At 42.8% G+C, this 23,096-nt stretch overlaps 1 protein-coding gene and 1 pseudogene across 2 annotated transcripts in view; one reads left to right on the top strand and one right to left on the bottom strand.

Annotated features, from left to right (window-relative positions):
• The window catches only part of Ugt8 (UDP glycosyltransferase 8), a 65,045-nt gene extending 43,525 nt beyond the window's left edge, over nucleotides 1-21,520 (bottom strand). Inside the window, exon 1 of one of the 2 annotated variants that reach the window (XM_041660600.1) lies at nucleotides 21,369-21,520. The gene's annotated coding sequence lies outside the window, so the exon portion shown is untranslated. Of the gene's footprint in view, nucleotides 1-20,918; nucleotides 21,111-21,368 lie in introns of those variants that run through there. The other variant, XM_041660608.1, reaches the window with a different exon arrangement.
• On the top strand, nucleotides 744-21,635 carry LOC121432440 (annotated as a pseudogene).
• Nucleotides 21,636-23,096: the final 1,461 nt, after the last annotated feature.

The raw sequence follows: 23,096 nt of genomic DNA, 5'->3' as shown, positions 1-23,096 counted from the left end.
TTTCTTCTAGCCTTTCATGTTAATAGGTTACGTACAAAGTCTGACTCTGACATTTGTGGGAAATAAGCACATTATTTGCAGGAGAACCCAATATCATCAGGCTCTAGGGAAGACCTCTGAGTAATGAAACAGTCTAAAGAGTTATGCATGGAAACTGGACATTTTGGTTTCAAGGAACAACTCAAAATATATTTAGACATACATTACAAATGATGGTGAACATGCATATTTTTGCTAATGACTGTGTATTAGCCAAATTCTTTAGGCAAATTCCCACCATCTAAACTCAACTGAAACAAATATTCAAATTTCAATATTCAAATTTTGCAAGCAATCTAAAATAATCACACACAAAACAAACTGGATTCTTCCAATAATAAATGCACTATATTTTCAGCTATTTTTCCCTTTCTCACTCAAAGCAGAAATAAAAACAATGTATTCTATAAATAAAAAATCTATAAAAACAAACAAACAAAAACAAAACACCACAGTTTCCACAGCAAATTTTTCTCTAATTACAAGGTCGATATAGGACAAAATAAGTAGTCTTGGAGAAGAAAAATGCTTTCTAGGTTTTTAATGTACTATATTTTGGCCTCATACCAGTTGTGACACTCTGGTGTTAGTTTCTTCCAGCTTAAAGAAGAAAAAATTAGAGTTTGCATGCACATGTTATACATTCTAGGGATGAAATTTACGTAATAGCAGGTATGCCATAAATACTGTTGTCTACTGTCACCATGTGCATACACAAGATGCTCATTGATGGGTCCATGGCAGACAGCTACTATTCTACCCTGTTAGTCTTGACAATTAGCATGCACTTCAATCGCACTCAAAGTCACACACTGAGGAAGGACCATGGCTAGCAACAAATGCTGAAATTCTCCTAGTCCACAGTCATCTGATCACATCCCCTGGATTATTATCTGCTGCTATTTTATATCTTGTCCTAATAGTCATTTGTGTTTTAGGAAGACTGTTTATCAAAAACTGTATAAGTAGCCGGGCGGTGGTGGCGCACGCCTTTAATCCCAGCACTCGGGAGGCAGAGGCAGGCGGATCTCTGTGAGTTTGAGGCCAGCCTGGTCTACAAGAGCTAGTTCCAGGACAGGAACCAAAAGCTACGGAGAAACCCTGTCTCGAAAAATCAAAAAAAACAAAAAACAAAAAAAAAACTGTATAAGTGAAGGTGGACTACAGGAGATAATGATAGACAGAGAAGAGAGAGAGGGATGGCAGCAGAAGGGAGAAAGAAGAAAAAAAGGGAAAGGGAAAAACTGAGAAAGGCTCAGGAAGCATAGTAAGAGCTAGAGGAAAGGGATGAAAAGGATGGAGGGACCCTTAAGCCTCCTGCGGGAACTAGCTATTGGAGGAGGTGTAAGCTTATATCATTATTGGGCAGAGAGAAGGAGTGCTGGGGAGGGGGTAAAAATCCAGGAAGTGACCAAGAGTGTTGGTAAAGGGGAGGGGAGTTTGGAAGTGGTAGGTATGTGTGTGGAACTATCAGGGGATAGCAAGCAGAACAGGACAACAGGTGAGACAGGACAGATGAGGCAGGCCCTGAAAGGGGAGATGAGGTGAATGTAAGGCTCTCCATAGCGCAGCAGGGCCCAGAGCACCAGGAGGAGGCAAAGGGTGGTGGAAGAGGAGCCTCCCCAGCAACTAGAGGTGAGCCACCCACCTCAGTCTTCTGACCAGAACCAGAGCAGGGCCTGGGCTGACTGGGGAAGTAATGCTTCCCAACTCTGTCCCTCTGCAGCCCCAGAAGGCTCAGAGGAAAAGATGGGGAGCCCTGATGGGGGGGTCCTGAGGATGTCCTGACTAGATCTCATTCCCAAACCACACAGTGAGCTCCTGAGCTGCCTCAAGGAGCAGAGGCAGCTGGGCCATCTATACGACCTCACCATCAGGATGCAGGGGCTGGAGTACTGCACACACATGGCTGTGCTGGCTGCCTAACAGCAACTACTTCCAGAAGCTCTATTAATGGTCGGGTGGGGGTGGGGGTCTGTTATGGGAACCGGGGTGGCGTGACAAATGCTGGAAGAGCATGGGCTGGTGTGCGTGAGTGTTAGCAGGATTTTATAGGGCCTGAGGCCCTGGGTGCCCTGCTGGAATTTGCCTACACAGCTACACTGATCACCAGCAGTGCCAACATGCTGGCTGTACTCCAAGATGCCTGACTATGGAAATGCCCTGCGTTATTGTTGCCTACATGGAAATTCTACGAGATAGCGGGCTAGAAGCCTCCAGCTCAGATAAGGATGACTGTGAGCAAGTCTGGCTATAAATGGAGACTTTTGCCACTGCCACCACCACGGTCTCAACCTCAGGAGAGCGCAATGTGAAGATGGCCCTCCACAGGTGCCCTTCTAACCACCACCACCACCACCACCACCAGTTCAACCTATTGCCTGCCATAGCTGCAAATCCCTAAAAGCTTCTCTTCAAACCAAGGGGGCCTGAGCAAACCACCTGGTCCCTGATACATCCATAGAACTCACCCATCCCTTGACTTACAGAGAAGAGGTGGTTGGCAGAGCAGACAACTGTGGGAGCAGTGGGTTTGAGACCAGGTACAATCCTCCCACAGGTGCTGCCTTACCTCCTAATCAGCCCTAGATCTGAGGTCTTTGAGGGTGAGGAAGAAGAGGAAAAGCTGGTATATCCCCCAGCCTATGGGCTAGCACAGAGCAATGAGCCCCCAATATCACCAGATGGTTCAAATGAAGATACCAATGATTTTGACCTGATGGCCTATCTAAGTTTTCTATCCCAAGGCACCCTGGAACCACACCTGTGAGGTTTAAGATATCTGCTTTATCAAGAATGGCAAGTTTAAGGTCCATATGCGGAAGCACACAGTAGAGTGCCCCTACTCATGCCCACACTGCCCAGCCAGCTTCCTGCGTAGTAAGACTTCAAGAACCACATGCTCCTGCACACTGCGGACCTGCCCTATGAGTGCCACCTGTGCCACAAGGCTTTCACCAAGGAGGACCACCTGCAGCACCATTTCATGGGCCAGAATTGCCTGGAGGGGAGCACCAGAAGGAGGATGATATGCCACTGAATGACTCAGCATCCTCAGCCACCAGACCCTGCTGGCCTTGACCTCTTCAGTGCTCAAATGGACACCTTCCAGCTCTCTCTGGCTCCATTCTGGGAGCAAAAGGCTTCCCCAGTCACTATGCAGGACCCCCAGTCACTATGCAAGAGCTCTATGAGGAGAAAGAGGGGATACCTACCACGCCATTGGCAGAGTCCTCGTCATAGAGGGATGAATGGCCAGGCAGTAACAGCACAAGGCCTGGGACATCATGCTAAGCAACAGGGAGCATCAAAGACAAGTGGAGTTGGGGTGAAGGATACTGAGCCTTGCTGGCATGAGAATCAACCCTTTCTCCCAAGAATCTTCATTCTAATTCTAAGCTGAGGTTTTGAGGCACAAGCTCTCTAGACTGGGATGATCACCCAAGGAGTAATATATGAAAAAAAATGTATGTATATGTACGCATATACACATATATGTGTATATGCACAAACACACACACACACACAGAGTAAAGGTCTCTGTCCGCAAATGCTAGTGGAGAACAGAACCAATAATCTATCTTTGATTTGTGGGGTCCCACTTCTTTTATGCAGGTTTCTAGGAATCTAAGGCTTGGGACCAAAGCCTTGCCCCCTGAGTTTTGGCTGTGTGTGAGGTAAAAGACTGCCCATCTCTTCCGAGACCACCCCATTCCTGGTTTCTGTTCCCTTTTGCTGACAGTAAATTATGCAAAGGGGTGGCAAAGGAAGAGTGGGTGAGGGAAACAAGGTGGAAGCCAGAAAGACTGGAACAGGGAGGATATGAGCCATCCTAGTGGCCCTCTACCCAGTTCCAAGGTTGAGACTTGGGATCTTGGAGAAGGCAGCAGAGTGACCTCATTGATTCACCTGCCCAGCCCCAGGTGGTAGCAGGAGTGCTCCACCCAACTAAGGGAGCTCTCCACCTCTTTCCTCCTGCCTCCAGGTCAGGGAATGTCTTGTTCCTGGCACTCCTTCCTAGGGGCAAGAGGGCAGGGAGGGCTGAGCATCTTACCCTTTACTCCTCCTTATCTTCCTACCATGGAGGTGCAAGCCGAGATGCCCCTGCTGCTTGCTGCCCCTCATTAATGCATCCCCTGGGATGGTGGGTATTGGGTGTGGGATGGGGTAAGGTGTTGAGGTAGCTTTTTGAAGGGAATGGCCAAGCCAGCGCCATCTGGAAGCCATGCCCTGTAAAGGTGAGCCTATCCTCCCCTCCCCACCCAAACGCCTACCCTCCACCCCATCCCCCCCTACCCCAGGCCAGTGACCATTTTTCATGATCTAGCATTACACCCAGATATCCTGGCCTGTGAATGGGTGCCCCCTTGCCAATATGGTGGTTAGGCAATTGCAGAACCAACCTAGGGGAAAAGGATCCTTTCCTAGATTTTGCCTGTCACTCTTTCTTAGGAGTGAGTCCACCCCCACTGTGTACATTGCCTCTTCTGGTGGTCTTGTTGAAGTGCAATTTCACATTTTTAACTACCAAGTCTCCTGAGGTGGGAAAGAATCTTAAGCCTACCCTTTCCTAGTTTGGTGCTGGATCTCTACTGTGAATGGGGCTCTACCTTACACTATTTCCTGTTCTTCACCTGCTCCCCGCAAAAGGGGCAGATTCAAGGGCCCAGTGCTCTCCTCTCCCCATGCATCTCCACACCCATTTTCACAGATATCCCCAATGGTGGGGGTCAAACAAGGAGGGTGACAGAACCCGTGCCTATATTTATTTACAAAGTGATGATGTAATATATTAATAGGAAGGTCAGGTGTCCCGGGTCTCATCCTAGCAATTCAGGTGAATGAGGAGCCCAGGGCTGGAGAAACCTGAGGCTTAGTTCTTGACAGTGAGGCCAATCTCTCCATTTTGCTTTCCCACTTACTGGCTTAGTCTGAGAAAGCATTCTCTATCCCATAGCCTTCTTCTTCCCCTGACCCTACCCCACCCACCCTTGGGTGTAAGAGACAGTAAGAAATAATAATTTAAAATTCGTTGTAAAAATTAACAACTTTATAGGTAGGAGTTTTATTTACAAAACATGGTGTAGCACTAAATCTCTTTTCTAGACATAATTACACATTTTTTGTTCCTCAAAACACTTGAGTAGGTATTGGTTGATTCATACATTAGAACTGATGGATCCAGACGACCGCCTGAGGATTTAGATAAACTATATGGTTCATCAATTCCAATGTGTGACACATGACAGCACTTGGCATTTTATATTGAAAGAATAGTAATTTGTCATACATGAGGTGAAAGAACAAACAAACGGTTCTAACACAGCAGTCTGAATAGGGCTGCAAAGCAGTACTGGCAAGTTCAGAAGCCACTCATGATACATATGGTTAGTCTAAAGGCACTTAAGCATGCTCTCTCCAGAAGCCCACGCCCACCAGAGCTTTATCCTGTCTTGTCCTGAAATTATTTCCTGTGTTACAATCAAGAATCCCAGCCTCACCTGAGTAAATATTTCTGAACAGAACTCCTAAGGCACAGAGGCAGTGCCAAGCTGTGTCTCCAGCAGTAGGCACACTGCTACTGACAATTAAGAGCTTTTCCTTGAGTTCAGAGGTTCTACTTTTCTTCCTTAGGTAACCCCAATAATCATAGAACTGTTATAAACAACTAAGAGAATTATCATCACACTCAATCACAGCAGCGAGAAATGTACTTAGGGAACTCTGTGGTGTGCTAGATGCCAATCTGAGGCATCAGAAGATGACTGCGGCCTCTGTTCTCTTCTCAAGGAATAGTGTCCTCTACTTCAACTTGGTTCGTGGCCAAAAAGATTAAAAAGAACATTTGCAGCATCTAGTTTGAGTTGCATAAATAAATTCTCCTACAGGACGAGGAGATGAAGTAAAGCAGGGGCCTAGAAATAAAAGTGTTGACTCCCCACTGGAGCTAACAAAGTACTGAAGCTGGATGAAAAGCTAACATTGCTTCCTGTCATTAGTCCCTCTGTCTCCTTTATTCTGACTTAAGGTGCTATCCTTGGGCCACTTTATTCCCACATAAAATAAAGACCTCCTGTCAAATACAATGAGGGCAATTGTCTAGGGCTAACAATCTTATTCTGGAATGGTAGTAAACATTTAAGCCCCCCAACCCCTCCAGCAACGACTTCTTTCTGAGATTACCATTCAGGACCTGTTCAGACATGATGAATAAGAACTTCACCCTCTAAACCTAACTCTCCTATGAGTCTCCTCAAGCAGGACTTAGGGTGACTTTTCTAGTTCCTCTTCCCAACATGGCCACAATGAATATATCTCCGCTTTTAATTTCTGTCTCTTTAACTGATATATGGGGACTGGTGGCTGAGCCCAGGCTTCTGCCCTAAAAGCTCTGGTTACAGAAGGAGGAATGCTACGTGCATTTTCTGATTTTTGCCCTAATAGTCACTCTACCGTGCCTCATAGCTGGTGTGCAACTGTGGTAACTGACACTCCAGGCCATGCACTCCCAAAGAGTAAACCTGGAAAGGTGTAGCCACAAAGATACTTGGAGTCAGAAATGCCATTCTTCTATGTTTATGCCAGATACTGTTTATGAGGAGCTAAAATACCCACTCTACGTCACTGTACTGTCTCTGTCTACACCACCAGGATGAATCATGATGGTCTTCCCAGATTTGCGGGAGTTACCAGGGGATGGGCATTTCAGTGCTAAAACTGGAAGAACCCTGAGCAAGTCAAGCAAGTGGCTCACTCACAGCTCTGATCTTGTAGTTCTTTTCTCTGCTCTTGAGACTTGAAAGCATTACTTCACTTACACTAAGACAGCTGCTTTCATTTATGAAACAATCTCGAAAAGGTAAGAACCCGACGCAAAGGCTAACACCTAGTAAATTAATCCACTTTACCCCACTATAAAAAGAGAGGACAAAAACTCACACTCATGCATACATGCATTCAATTCAAACACACGCCTCTCTCTCTCTCTCTCTCTCTCTCTCTCTCTCTCTCTCTCTCATACACACACACACACACACACACACACACGAAGGGTGAAATGCAGCTGTACTTCTATGGCTACTACTCTCACATGAAAGCAATACCAGTGTTCTAAAGTGAATTCTGATTAGCAGTTTGCAAATAAGCCACTGAAAGTAAAAATCCTTTCACAGACTAGGAGCTTGGGGTAGGAAGAGAACACAGCATCTAGAAAAGTATGGTCCCCTGTTTTCAGTTAGCTCCCACCTTAAAGAAAAAGAGATGGGGAAAGGAGGGGGTCTGGAGGGATGGCTCAGTCATTGAGTGCACTGCTTGAACTTCTAAAGGACCCAGGTTTGATTTTTACCATCTGAAAGGCTGCTCACAACTGTCTGTAACTCCAGTTCCAGGGGATCTGACTCCCTCTTCTAACTTTCTAGAGCACCATGCACATGTGTGGTGTAGAGACAAACATGCAGGCTGAACACCCTTACACAGAAAAATAGCATAAAATTAAGATGAAAAGTATACCCAGTACCCTGAATTAACTGAACTACCATACACTAACAAAACTCAGGATGGCTGTCAAAAGTTAATGAATAGATAAGTAGGTTTTCAAAATCTACCACATTACTAAGATTTTGGCTTTGATTTACTCAGAAAACAAAACAAAACAACAAAAAACATTTCTATTTTTGTCTGCATATATTTTGTAGGTATGTACAGTTTACCTACAGATAAGAGACAAACATTCTGAATAAAAAGGAAGAATGTGGTCTATTTTACAAATTTAAAAAATACATAAATTTGAGTCTCCCTGTCAAAAGTTTCAGTTCAAAATTTCTAACACATTCACTTCTAAAAGAAAAAAAAATACCTGTGACTAACAACTAATTTGAAATATCATGATAAAAATATTACATTCGTATTGTATTACTGCTTATACTAACATATTCCATTACAGAGAGTGAGACTGATAGAGCTGTTTGGGAGTAGTACAAAAAGGCAGATCTGGCTCTATATAAATGAAATAAAAAAAGTCATTAGCAATGCCTTCAAAACAGGTCGCAAGGAATGCAGTATCACTGCTGCTCTTGTAACATTCCAAGCTAGGCACGCCCGCACTGTAATCAGCCACAGTTATCCATCCCCTTGCTGACATCTGCAGTATAGGTGGCAAAGATGTAATGAGAAACTCAACCCTTTTCCTTTATCAGCAGTAGCTGGCCCCTGTCCACATAGAGAGTTTCTCCTCAACCAGCCAGTGAAAGGAAAACAAGAACAAGGCTAGGGAGAAGACAGAAAATAGAACAATATAGATATCAACAAACTGCACCCGGGACTCCATACCCACTTTTGTCTAATCATGATAAATTTAGCTATTTGAAACACCAAAGTTGGACAGTTTATAGCCCTAGTATTCAGGAGGTTGAGGAAGGGATATCACTATGAATTCCAAGTTAGCCTAGTACAGAATGAGAACTGGTCTCAAAATGAAAATGATGATGAGCAATATTAATAAATCTAATTTTATATAAGAAATAATGAAACACATAATTTAACCATCTAAATGAAATGATCCTCAAATTTTAGGGCCCAAAAGTCCCACTTCAAATACTGAGTAAAAATACAGAGTCCAAGGTCTCTTTAGCAAATGGCCTGAGACTTGGGGAGAAGAGAATCTGTATTTGAAATAAGCAGCTGGAGCTATCTCTGCCATGCTCCACCAGACTGACTGGTAAGAAACTGGCACTCAACACTTCAGTGCAGAGTTATGCAAGGGGCACAGCTGAAGAAAATGTAGGAGTGACCCTGCAATACCTGAGGTAAAAGCAGTGTAGAGCGCCCATCCTCAGAAGCACAGAAGCAGCAGCTGAACAATCCCAAAGCAACTGCAAGCTTCTTCAGCTGAAATTACCTACCGTTTCCCAGAGTACACGGGGAAAGTTTTTAGTACTACGCCAGCAGTGAACACACGGCCATCCTGCTCGCTGTCATTCCTTCCTTTCAGGACTGAGGTTTCCATCTCACCTAAATCATTTCACAAATTCTAAACTAATTTATGTTGTTAGTGCATTACTAAAATGGAATTTCTTAGTAAAATATATCAAGAACAACTCAGATATATAATTAAAATAGTTGTCGATGAATACTTAAGATTTTGGCTTGGAAGTATATTTGAGAATTCAAGATTGTTTTTTCAGTTAGCTCATATCTGAAGTTTGGGAATTTTTAATTGATTTATAATGAAAGAAAAAAAAAGTAAGAGAAAGTACATATCCATAAATCCTGTCATTAGTAATCTTTGTAAATGAAGCCAAGTATTTTTTTTTCTCTGAGACTAATTATCTAACCTGCCAAGTGAGACTATCAAATTGAAAGGTCTTGAACATCCTTCCCTACTATAAAACTTGCTCAAAACTAGATAATGAACAAGCTTAGAAAGAGTTAGGGAAATAACCTACTGGGGGAGGAGTATGAAAAAGAAGGAAAGGAGGAAAAGGAGTAAGTTTAATGAGATTGATAAGGAATAATCATAAAACAGTAAAGATCAAACCAATAGAATACTAAATTTAGAAATAAGAAATGAATTCAAGTTGATTTCCAAATTAGGGTACAGATGCTCTTCATAAGACATGTTAAAAGAAAAACTAGGTTTCGATAGATCAAAAGTGAGGGTCCCCAATAAATTTATTTCTGAAACAAACTCCCTAGGGACATGGGAAGGCTGGTACTCATACAAAGTAACTGTCCATGTAGGTCAAGAGGTAGCCAACACACTAACAGCCAAAACAAGATCATGGTCAAACTGTCAGCAATGCTACTTTGCAAGGAAGCAGATTACTGTTCAATCACAAATACGCAACAACAATTTGCTTAAAATAATGTGAGTGCCCAACAGCCTTAATATGTAATGTTTTAATTGGCTTGATAAATAGCCAATCTTTAAGCCTGTGGCTACAGTTGAACTCTAAAACATCTCTAGCTTTTAAAACCTAAAGATGTTTAAAAACTTCATTGTTGCCACAATCAAAAGACCAGGTCCAGGTTTTTGCTTTGTTTGTTTTGTTTTGTTGGTCTTTGGTTTTTGTTTTGTTCTTGTTTATCTAGACAAGGTTTCTCTGTATAACAGCCCTGACTGTCCTGGAACTCACTTAGTAGGCCAGACTAGCCTTGAACTCAGAGATTTGCCTGTCTCTGCCTATAAAGTGATGTATATATGCCACCTATCCAGCTGAGGTGACGTTTTAACACTTTTGTTCAACTACTGCTATCCAGGTGATTAAGAACTGCTACCCCTACAGGGTAACTGCAAGACAGCATCAGAGCAAAGTCTACAAAAGTGAAAACACAATTATTTCAGTTTTTAGATGAATTCATAAGTATGTATGTATTAACCGAACTAAGAATACCTGACTTCATCTACACAGTCAATTAATTACTGCAATCATTACATCATAAGTTTAAGTTATAAAATTATTCGGGGAACTACTGAACAAAAAAATCTTTAAACCTAAGCCAAGTTGCTCATCGTCAAATAATCGTAAATTTTCATCATATGAGAATATGAATCAAGCAGGTACCTGGCAACACAGAGTAGTGAGCCCCACCTCAAAAGTAGCAAGTATGAAAAGCAACTGGATGTCTTATGCAAATAGACTTCTGGGTCTGACCTTACAAGGCCTGACTTCACGATCTGGGAAAAGCCATAGAATCCAATTTCTCTGTTGTTGTTGTTGTTGTTGTTGTTGTTGTTTGTTTGCTTTAAGCAAATTCACAGGTGATGCTGAAAGTACTGACTCAAAAGTCATTTTCTGAGAATTAGTGATAGTGATAAAAATATACAGTTAAAAAATAATGTTCCTGGGGCTGGAGAGATGGCTCAGAGGTTAAGAGTACTGACTGCTCTTCTGGAGGTCCTGAGTTCAATTCCCAGCAACCACATGGTGGCTCACAACCATCTGTAATGGGGTCTGGTGCCCTCTTCTGTCCTGCAGGCATGGAGGCTGAACACTATGTAGATAATAAATAAATAAATAAATAAATAAATAAATAAATAGAAAAAAATAATGTTTCTTTTATTAAAGAAAATGGTGTGATTAAATCACTTTTGGTGTTTATCATACCCAGCTATAAAATTTACACACACACACACACACACACACACACACACACACACGCTCCTAAAACTTAGGTTTCTTTTTCTACAATTCTGCCAAGGCCTGACCAGGTTGGTACTATTTATCTCCATGTCTCTGCATCATGTAATCAACATCCAACTAACACGGGAATTCTTTGTTTTGAGTCTGACTTCATCCTTAAGCAAATAGAAGAGTTCCTAAGTCCAGCCAAATATTAACCTAAAATCACAATACTATGTATTTCTGTACTCTGTGGAAGTCTTCACTAATAAACTAATAATAAGCTTGCCTGTAGTCACAAAATTGAGGCACAAGCACCATTAGAAGCTACTTATAAACCTTAGGTTAAAAAACAGCAAACTTATAATAGTCTCTAGGGATCAAAGACTTGGGTAGGCTCTTCATAAGACACAATGCATTCCTCTGATGCTCCTTTACTAACAGGGGAATCTGTGTCTTTTACGCATCTAGGATTACACTAATATATCAGCAATGAACAAGTGCTGAGAAGTCTTTTGTATATCACTGCTGTCATTACTGGTTTTGAAATTAATATTGCAAAATTGCAATAGAAATAGAAATATACTCAAACACAGTATATATAATATACTTTCTGTAAAGTAATACAAAATACATTTAAAAAGTATTTTCATCTAAAACTCAATCGGAATCCCAATTGAAGTACTAAATATAACCGAGTCCAAATTCTGCCCCTTGACAAAGGGACAATATCTCTAATAAGTAGTTACCTACCATTACAAGCCAAGATATAGCTACTCATTGACAAAGTCGAAACTATCACTCAGGTTTCCTGATCCTGACCCATATAAGCTGCCCGTGACAGGTAAAGATATTCCAAAGTTGTCACTACCATATGTCAGATAACAGGTCCATTATTTTCTTGAATTCTGGGATACAAAAATCAAAACAGGAGAAAAGCCTTGTTAATAACTAATCTTCTTAAACCTTTATAGTGAGAAGACCTCAAATACTCATACTTTTTTTAAAAAACAAAATTATAATACTTTTCATGTAAAGGTAAATTTCTATCATGAACCTTGCTGCTTTTTAAATGAGTGGCCAGATTACCTCTTAAATTTCTCAGATCTCAGCTGGGCGGTGGTGGCGCACGCCTTTAATCCCAGCACTCGGGAGGCAGAGGCAGGCGGATCTCTGTGAGTTCGAGACCAGCCTGGTCTACAAAAGCTAGTTCCAGGACAGGCTCCAAAACCACAGAGAAACCCTGTCTCGAAAAACCAAAAAAAAAAAAAAAAAAATTTCTCAGATCTCTAAGAAGTCATACCTAGCTCACAAAGACTCTCCTTTGGTGAACACAGTAAGAGTTATAATAGGAACAGGGTTGCACTTAAGCAATTAAACTAAAATCATTTCACCAAGATCTATATCTATATATATACATATAGAGAGAAATATATTTAGTATTTCTATATATAATACATACACTAATATATATGCAAATCATAAAGTGTTCAGGGTCCATAAAGGATGCATCACTACTATAAAGGATCCTAGACCCTGTTCTTAGCCGTATCATCCATTTGGAAGCTCGTCAGTGAGATCTGGCATAAGCACTCTGTGAGAAATCTGGCACAAGGACTCTCTAGGAAAGAGAAGAACTTTTTCTCCAAAAGGATACACAGGGTAAGAAGAAATGAACAAAGCAAGGATATCCAGATGAGATTGTGTCTATGCTTAGTGCACAGTTTAAAATATTGGAACAACACTCCAAAACAGACTTAAAGGATAACTGTTTAGTAATGCATACCCCTCAGGACCATTAAGAATGATCAAACTAGCACATGGCACTTTTTGTTGTTTAAGAGCACTTAGTCCAGTTTGCATTGCCTGTGTGTCTACTGTGGCATGAGCAACCTACCAGTGGCCACCCTCTTTCCCAAAGGAAAGTTATTCCCTACCCAAGAGAGATCAACTTCCAAGAGTTCCACAAGTATGGTTTGGGTCTTGGTAGCCCCTCCTCCATCCATTCTGAAATTCTGTCTGGCTTTATGTTGAGAAGGTCTTACACAGGCAACCACAGCTTCCGTAAGTTATATGTGTCTTACAGAGTCAGAGAAAATAAGTACATCCTACCCATAAATGCCCTTAGTATAGCTCAGCTCTGGGATGAGAGGTCCCACGTAGGATGCCAATACCGCAGGCAAGCCTTTCCTTTAATTATAGTCACCCCCAGATCAATACTCTGGTTTCTTGGTGTGGCACAGCCAGCTCACAGAAAGCATAACACAGAGTCTAACACTGAAGCACGACTGCTTTTTTTGAATGTTCTCTTGTTGTTCCAATAAGGTTTTCTCTTTCTCCATTTGTCCTCATTTTGTTCTTATTCAAAGCTTCTTATTTCCCCTTCTAGATTCCCTTACCCTAATCATGTTTCTATTAAGACACATTCTTATAAATATCTTCAATATATTTTCAAAGTCAGGAGAAAACAGAGTTAGTGATTAGCATTAATTTCCTTAAAACAGCTTCAGCCTTGCCTTTATCCATACCTTTCCCTGCTTCCTGAGCTCTGTCAAATAAACAGGCAAACCTGTTTGACTAGTTTGCTGTAAACCCTACTCAGTAGAAAGACCAACCGGACAATGGATAAAGCTATGAAAAGCACACAGACCGTTTTTCATAGGTAAAGTTGTACAGTACCTCCAGTGTAGAGCAGATCTTTCAGAATACAAAGACAACAGCACATGCTCATTTATTTCACTGTCAGAAATATATAAAAAAATTCTCTTGGTATACTTTTCTATGTGATCAATATTGCTATGGCAATGGGGCAGAATAATAGTATGCCTATTTGAAATGGTGATTAAGATTTATAAAGGAGCTAGGTGTGGGGACACACAGTACTCTGGAAACTGAGACTAAAGGATTATAAATCTAAGATCAGTTGTGCTACACGAAAAGACTGTAAAAAATATCTGATGGTTGAATTACATTCAATTACAGAGGTGTGCCCAAATGTTTTTGTTGTGTGTGTATGCTTAAGAAGAATAAAAGACTTTGAATTTGCAAAACAGCTTAATCAAAAGAGGATTCTTCCCAGGGATGTTCTTTGATGTTGCTTTGAATAGCAAAGTCCTTTAGTTTATTTAAAAATATGAGATGCTTTTAAACCATTAGCTACAGGCTTTTTGACTGAAAAAAAATACTTACATGATACAATAAAGTGTATAATTAATATAGCAAAATATCAACTATATAATTTTAAAACCCTGTGTTATGCACATATGTAGTGTAGGGTATGTGTACCTGTGTTCTGGTAATTTAGGCACATGTGTAGAGAGTGGAGAACAAACTGGAGTTTCAACCCTCACTTTCCACCTTGATTTTTTTTTCAGGACCACGAGGGGTGCACCCACACACTAAGACAATGGGGATGTTCTATTGGGATCTCCACCTTGATTGAGACAAAGTCTCTTGTTTTTTTTTTTTTTTTAACGGTGTACACCAGGCTTAACAGACTCCAGGGTTTCTCTTTTCTCTACTTCTTATCTCCCCGTAGGAACGCTGGGATCACAGATGCACCCCCATATCTAGCTGTGTACTTCCTATCTCCCCATAGGAACACTGGGATCACAGATGCACCCCCATGTTTGGCTGTCTACTTCCTATCTCCCCATAGGAACACTGGGATCACAGGTGCACTCCCATGTCTGGCTGTAGGCTCATTTTAAGGATTCAAACTCATATGCTGAGGCTTGTGGAAGAAAGGCTTACCCTGCTAAACGGTCTCCCTAGCCCTTAAAAGTATTTTTACAAATTTGAGATGTTGGCCCTATTTCCTTCAGGTATTTTGAAGTTTTACAATCCATATGATTCAATTTATGCAATATAAAGAAAATCATACAGATATAATAGCAAATTCGTATGAATAAATTTTATTTTTCCAATACTTGGGCATAGACTTACTAATTTGAGCTAAACATAATTATATATAATCAATTAATCACTATTATGCCTTTCAATTAATATGTAAACAATATGCACAGCATTCAGGTAAAGCTAATTGCTGAAACAATTCATATATGTAAACATTTTACTCTCAAAATGTTCACTAGTTACAAAGCAAGATATGTAGGCATGCATGGTGCGAATTTAATTTTAAGTATTTATCATGGATATAAAATATCATCATTTCATCCAAGTAGAAAAAAGGACTAAGGTAGAATTAAGGATATTTATACATTACTATAATAAACTTCAGGGGAGGCAGGAAACAAAAGCAAACTCCACAATCATCTTTCCATTTCTCCGCAGGTCAATCATTACTTGTTCACAACGTTGACCTTAAGGCCCTGGAAAACTATGAAATGTCTTCTGAAATATTTGATTCAACCTTATAATTTGTTATATTTGTTATATTTGTTTGCATGTTTTGTTTTTCATTTTACATCCCAACGAAGTTTCTCCTCCCTCTCCTCTTTCCACTTCCTCCCCCTCCCCATTCACTCCTCCTCCATTGTCTCTCTTCAGATACTGGAAGGCCTCCCCTGGATATCAGCCAGCCTTGACACACCAAGTTGCAACTTCGATTAAGGCTGAATGCTCCAGTAGGAGGAATGAGTCCCAAAAGCAGGCAACACAGTCAGAAAGAGACACTCTTCCCTCTGTTAGGAGTCCCAAAAGAAGACCAAGCTACACTACTGTACCATATATGCAGAGGGCACTGGTTAGTCCCCATGCATTCTCCCCAGTTGTCTGCTCAGTCTCTGTGAGCTCCTATCAACCCATGTTAGTTGGTTCTCTGGGGCCTACAATCCTTTCTTCCTCTCTTTCCCAGGATTCCCCAAGATCTGCCTAACGTTTAGCTGTGGGTCTCTGCATCTGTTTCCATCAGTAGATGGTATTCACTCACTCATAAGTGGATTTAACGGAGAACCATGCTACAACCCACAGACCCAGAGAAGCTAAATAACAAATAGGGCTCAAGGCAGGGATGCATGAATCTCTCTGTGAAAGGGAAATAGAATTGACATTGCTAATGGTAGGAACTGGAAGAAGGAGTAGGGAATGGGAACAGGAGGGATCAGGTGTGAGGAGGATGGAGGGAGGGAAAACTGGAATGTGAGGGCATCTCTGGGATAAGCTAGAAAACTACAGCAATGGAAATTCCCGAGAATCTATGAGGGAGACCTTAGCTAAGATTCCTAACAAGGGATACCGAACCTTAACCAGCCATCTCCTGTAACCAGGCAAGACGTCCAGGGGAGGGAGTGGGACACCAACCCAGCCACAAAGTTTTCAATGTACTATTTGTACTGCCTACAAGGTGTGCTGGGAGAAAGATGGTGCAGAAATTGTGGGAGTGACCAACTACTGACTGGCACTGGTGTAGACCCATACCCTGAGAGGGAGATCACCCCTGAAGGTCAGGACCCAGAGGTGAGATACCCCAGAGACCTAGGACAGACCCACACAGGACTGGAAGAAAAAAGTAAATGAAAATTATTCCTAACAATACTATATTCATAGATTGATGCGTAGCCCAACTGTCATCAGAGCAGCTTCACCTAGCAACTGATGGAAATAGTTTGTTAAATTTTGATATCTATCTTCAGTCTTGTATCTGTTTCAAGCTCTATTAAAATGAACAGTCAATACCTTTTGAGATCATCCAGGGCATATTTAGAATACCAAAAATTTAAATGTGAGGGATACTTGGTGTTTAAACACAGTTCAGCCAGAACAGAGGCTGTTTTGGGAGCTCAGCATTCCCCCAGAACTCTGAAGACAACTCCTATCCTCTCTTCTAGGACTTGGATGAGCTGCCTTCTCTGCTTCCTTCACGTTTTTCAGTGCCTGCTAATCCACTGCCTTCTCGGACAAAACAATATTGGATCACCTCATAAATGGCTTTGAAATAACCTCCCAGTCCTGCCAGCTTGCACTTTAGGAAACTAAAACTCACTATAAGTCTTCTGATCACAAATCCAAGGTCTATTTTCATTAAAAGATCTCCTGCTTGTTAGCAACAAACCAGTAACCTTCTAGACAATGGCCTTACGACTATCATCTTTGATCTCACAGAAGCCCTGTAAAACACGTGTTTTGTTCCCTGTTTTGCAGATGAAGGGCAGAAAAGGAACTGCCAACCCCAGGACACAGAACTTACCGAGTGGAAGTATAACAGGACTGTCCTCCTTTCATCTCCTGATGGCTCACTTCTTGAAGTTCTCTCCTTTCCCCTCATTCTACCACACTCTCTTGCTTTCCACTATCTCATCAAATTTTCAGATCTCCCTATTTCCCTACCAGCTCCCGGTACCTTTCCTGGCAAGCCCCTCAACTTTCAGTGTTTACATTTATGCGACATGCTGCATCTGTCATCCATGCGTCCATCCACTAATCTACCTACGTACTATCTAAGCTAGGCCCTCTCTTCACAAGCCGTTGTGGAATGACTCCCTGAGTACAATCTCTAATGAACATTCTACCTCACTTCCGACACTGAATGTCACAAGCTGAACCTGACACCTCGGCTTCTCAAATCTCAGTCTCTTTCCCCAAATTTCTGTATTTCACAAGCACCATCACCTGCTCTCATAGACTCTCCCTTTTCATTACCTTGATTCTCTCTCTTCTTCACTCAAGTAACAGTTATATATTAGGTCCCTTTATCAAGGTCATCCCAACACATCACAGTTGCTCCCATCTCGGATTTCTGAGATCATCCTTCCAGACTGCTGTGAAAGCTGAACTCTCGCCATGTCGCACCTTCTTTAAAGGCAACTCTGCATAGAGGGGGACCCATACCCCTCAGGATGGCAAACAAGCATCCAGGAGGATCTTATTTCCGCTAACCTTGACTGTATGTCACCTTCCAGGAATCTTTTAAAGTCTTCTTGAGTTAGGAACTAGCCATTCCCAAATCCCTCCCCTCAGGCACTCTGATCACAGTCCTACACAGCACTTACAGGACAGCACTCTTCTAGATGACTAATATTAGTTTCATGTTTTGTCTCCTATGTGCAAAACATGCTCTAGTGTATCAAATCTAGCAGCTGTTCATGTCAAGACACTGTGCTTCCCCACAATTTAAAAAGAAAAAAAGTTCCTACAGCTCTAAATCACACAGCACTAGATTTCCCTCTTAGACACAGAAACTACCTCAATTAGAATTGTTTGCATAATCTCAGCGCACAGAGACTGGCAACTGGTATGCTCTTAATAAATACTTGTTAGAGGAAATAAGATATGTTCATGAAATGCTTCACACTAAGAACATAAGACTAACACAGTTTTCAAAACTAATAGACTTTTTTCAAACTGATTTGATTATGTAGCTCCTCCTTAGGCAGATATGCAAAGTAACATTTAAATAATTGAACAAGCATCCAGTATGGTTAGCAGGATTATCAAATTACACTTTTACTTAGCTTCCAGGATAGGGGACTATTAACACTATACCAGGTTAATGAGTTTCACTGGCAGAAAGAGGTACATAAAACATACTCCAAAAAAAAAAAAAACCAATTCCACATAAAAAAAGTAAATATTTTTAAAGAGGCTGTTTTGAATTAAAAAAAAAAGTCAAATTGTCTAAAGTGAAGACACTTCTAAGGCTCTCTCATACAAAATTTTCTGCATATAAACATATTAAAACCTCACATATACAAGGAACTCTTCTGAGAATCTCAAGCATTCAGCCCATAGCACAGCAAAAAAGCACATGAACAAAAATTATCTGTCACAGACTCTACATGCTTTGTACTTGGCAATGGACAAAAAAAAAGACAACAGATAATACAGCATCAGGACCCGCTCCCAGCCTGACAGCAGAAAGTGATAGCTGATAACAGAAAGGGGACCCAGACAAAGCATAAAAAGAAGAATGGTACCTCTGTCTCCATTCTAATACCTCAACCCAGCAGGCAGAGAGACCAGGAACTGTAAACAAAAATGGTACTCTACCCTGCAACAAATGGCACTGTTGAATCCTTGATAGGTTCATACTTATAACTCAGACATCACAGAATAATAAAATTAAATTAAATTAATAGCATAGCCAATAACATCTGAAGGTTTACAAACTGTCTATTTTAATGGCTATCTATTTCGATTAATATGGTGAACTACCCAGAAAATATCTATGAATATAAGCACCAAGCAGTATAATGTGTTGTCAGAATAATGCATATTGTATAAACAGGCAAAAGTAGACATTTTTTGTGTACCTTGGCAATTTTCAGGTACTATCTGGAAATTAAAAATTAATCAATCAAGAAATATGGATTGTTTGAGATACAGATCCATAAATTATTTTGAAACAGAGTCTGAGAATAGAGGGTAAGTTTTACAGCAATATTTAAATGATAACTCAACTCAGGACTGCTCACACGGGGGAACTTGAAATATCCCAGTTTAGATTAATAGAAACTTTAACTATCAAACAACTCTTCAAAATACAGTTCTCACAAAATCTCTTCATGAAGGATATGTATTGGATTTGTTTACTATAACAGGTGTTCTAAGTATCAGTGTAGACACTGAAGTGGAGTTTAGACTCAGAGAGCTCGGATCTCTACAGTAGATGAAAGCAGAAGTATGGCTCAGTAGTATGGTTCAGTTGCTCTAAACAAAGCTGAGCTGTTGTTCTAAATGTTGAAGTCGACACTGCTGCCTCCTAGTTTAAAAATGCTCCTTTAGCTGTAGATAGACAACACCAGATGTGTGCTTAACCTTACTGGTGGCAGGTAAATCGGTCCTTATCTCTAACACTACCGAGAAGAGGTAAGAGCTGCTGAACAGACAGGGTCCGAGCAAGGCCTCAAGCTACCAAGAGATAGTTTCTTCTGGAAAAGTTAAACAGCAGACTCACATTTAACACAAAGTTCTGTTCTTCCTTATCAAATACTTAAGTGTATTATTTTTATCAATTAATTAATAAAAAAAGCTAGGACAATGTGTAACTTGTAATTCTATTAGAATGATTAAAGAAGACTTTCTAGTCTTTTAAAACAAGCGGTTGGTTGTTTCTTTTTGGGGGGGGGGGTCTGGGCACAAGGGTTAAGGAAGCCTACATCCAAGAGGATATTTGTTTGGGGGAACCTGGGATTACAGCTAGAAGTAATGGCATATTTGGCATCCAGCCAAACTGCCACACATTCCTGTCACTAATTTTGGAAGAAAAAAAAAACAGTTGTACAAAATGACTGCCTAAGGTGACCAAAAACCTAAGTGCTTTTCTTTGAACCTTTTCAGAAGGCGATCATGTGAAACAAGCCCCCGTGACTAGTCCTGACACTGTATCACAATGGTCGTGGCTTTCCAGATAAGGTGAGGATGAAGAAAGTCACCCCCTTTTCCCCTTGTGATATTGCCTCCCCCAGCTCGGAGTTTCCATGGCCCTTCATTTTCTGAGCTGGGAGCACTTTTCGGTCTCCGTCCCCTCACGTCCTTCAGAACTCTAAAAGATGCTGAGGACGGTCCCAGCACTGGCACAGCAGCGACATCCCGTCCCTAAGTGCTGCAGAGAGACAAGTTCTCAGTCCCCAACTTGATAACCCTTCAAACCTGGGAGCCCACAGATCAGGTCCTGCCCCGAGACACCTCCGGGCGTCCTTTTGCCCGGACGCACTGCATCCGCGAGCGCTTGGCGATGCGCTCTCCTCCCGCCACCCCGCAGCACCCATCCGGGGCCTCGCCGCTCCGCTCCTCCACAGCAGGCGACCCCTCCAAGCTCGCCCGCTCGCCCTCCCTCTCACCCTCCCGCGATTCTCTCACCTTCTGATCCGGCCCTGCACCCCTGTCCGCCTTTCCGGGGTCCACGCGCGTCCGTGCGGTGTGTCTGTCCACCGCTGCTGCGGTCACCGAAAGGTCCCGCGCACACGGGTGCGCGCAGCCGGGGAGCGCCCCTTCCCCAATGCACCCCGTCGCGCACCTTCAGCGGGGACCCGGCGGGCCAGAGAGTCCCGGGCGGTGACTGCGGGCGACCATCCCGTCCCGGTCAAGCGCAAGGTCTTGGCGTCTGCACAGGCGCCCCCTTCGCCTGCTCCGGCCGCCGCGGGGACAGCTCAGGGGTGCCAAGAGCGCGCTCGCCACAGCCCCCCGCGCCAGCCGCCTCAGGCAGCCAGGGGGGGGGGGGGCGTCACTCACTCACCTCGGGGGTGGGAACAGCGACCCACTCCGCGATCCCAAGCCCTCCGTCCCCGCGCCCCCGCCGCCGCCGCTTACCGCGCTCCTTTCGCTGTGGCGCGGGAGTTGGAGAGCGCGCCTGTGCCGCCGCGGGACGGTCGCCTTCCGTCTCTGGCCCTGAGGAGGGGAGGCTGCAGCGCGCCCGCCGGCTTAAGACGGCCGCTCTGGGGCCAGGCGATGCTCCACCGTGCCCTCCCTCGGGGCCGCAGCGCGCCTGCTCCTCCGCCGAGCCCCGCGCGCCCCGCCTTCCTCCCCCCCACTTCTCCTCCCCTCTACCCCCCACCAGGCCGGCGCGCCGCTAAGTGAGCCCGGAGCGCGCTCGGGCCCGTGAGCGCGCCCCCGCCTGCGCGCCCCCGGGGCCGACACTCAAGCCTCCGGGCCTCGCGCCCGCCGCGACCGGGACCCCGCTGCGCACGCGCCTCGACGGAGGCGACCTGAGGAGCTGGAGAGCTGCACCTGCCGCAAGGGCTCCCCCTCGACGCGCGCCTGCGCCCAGCTGTGCCTCGTCCGCCCGCCTTTTCTTTTTCACCTCAGGCACTGGAGAGGAGCGGGGGGCCTGCAGGGCGCCGGCTGACGCCCCCTTCGCTTCCTGTCAGAGACCCCGAGAGTCGCTCTGAGAGGAGAGCGGTGGGTCTGCGCGCACGCCTGCGCACGCGGGGAGAGCGCGCAGCGAAGCGCGGGCAGACTGGAAAGAGCCAACTGGGGCTTCTCGTGAAAGGGCCTTTTAAAGTTTTGCCTGCTTGGGTCCGGCTTCCTTCTTCTGACTGAACGTGTTTGCTAGCCGCGTGGCTGCCAGGTTGGCTTCCTGGTCAGGAAGCAACATTTCCCAAGGAGCGGGTGTCTTCTGGTGCGCCAGAGACTGGAGGCCAAGACCTTTAAGTGTCAATGGCAGGCTGCTGGCTTCAGAAAATCTAGGAAAGGTTTGCTTGCTATAATTTGGAACCTGTTAGGTCATCCCTTCTACAGCACACACACATGATGCCATACATGTGTGCATATATGCCTATATGTAAATGAACTGAACAGAACTGAATGTGGTCTAACTTTCTGAAAAGCGAAAATCAGGTCGAACATAAATTCCAGATCCGAAAATGCTGACAAGTTTGTGTTTAAATGTTCAGAGATGAAAAGAGGATGCCATTAATGCTATTTCCTTTCTCCAACTTGAGAGTCAGGTGTGGGACTTTACCCTTAAAAGAAAAAATGAAATTTTATGTAATGATATAAGAAAAATCAATTATTCATTGTTCTTATTAGTAGTCTATTAAACAACCATACTGTCCAAAGGTCCTAAGTCCAAAACTTTGTTCTAATGGAATTTTCAAATACCTATTTCAAAGGAGATAATGCTCTTTTCTTCTTTGTAAGGGACAAATCTTTCTACTTGACCCAAGGAGATTAATATGCCGTGCATTCATTCATTTACTTATTTAAATTGCACTAGAAAAAATTACAAACAAGTATCAAACATAACAGATACTCAATAGAGAATATAAGCATTTTATTTAAAAGCTTTATTTTATAAAAAAATCATGCTCCAGGCACAAGCAATTGTTTTAATAAAGTGTACATAAATTCTTGGTAAAAATTGACTTTGGAAATTTAATAAATAATTGTGGTTTTATATATTTTCTATAATTTGTGCCACTTCCATGTGCTTAATAATATTATATAAGAGTTAATACTCTAAAATGTCTGTCAAACTTTACAGATGTTAAAAATGACATATTACGTGTACCTATATCAGTGAATTTTGTATCTGTGATC

The sequence above is a fragment of the Microtus oregoni genome, unplaced genomic scaffold (genome assembly GCF_018167655.1).
Source record: "Microtus oregoni isolate MIOR12 unplaced genomic scaffold, Mior012 000000F_ref0000247, whole genome shotgun sequence".
Lineage (NCBI taxonomy): Eukaryota > Metazoa > Chordata > Mammalia > Rodentia > Cricetidae > Microtus > Microtus oregoni.
The sequence above is the reverse complement of the archived record's forward strand: the minus strand, read 5'-3'. Positions and strand labels throughout refer to the sequence as shown.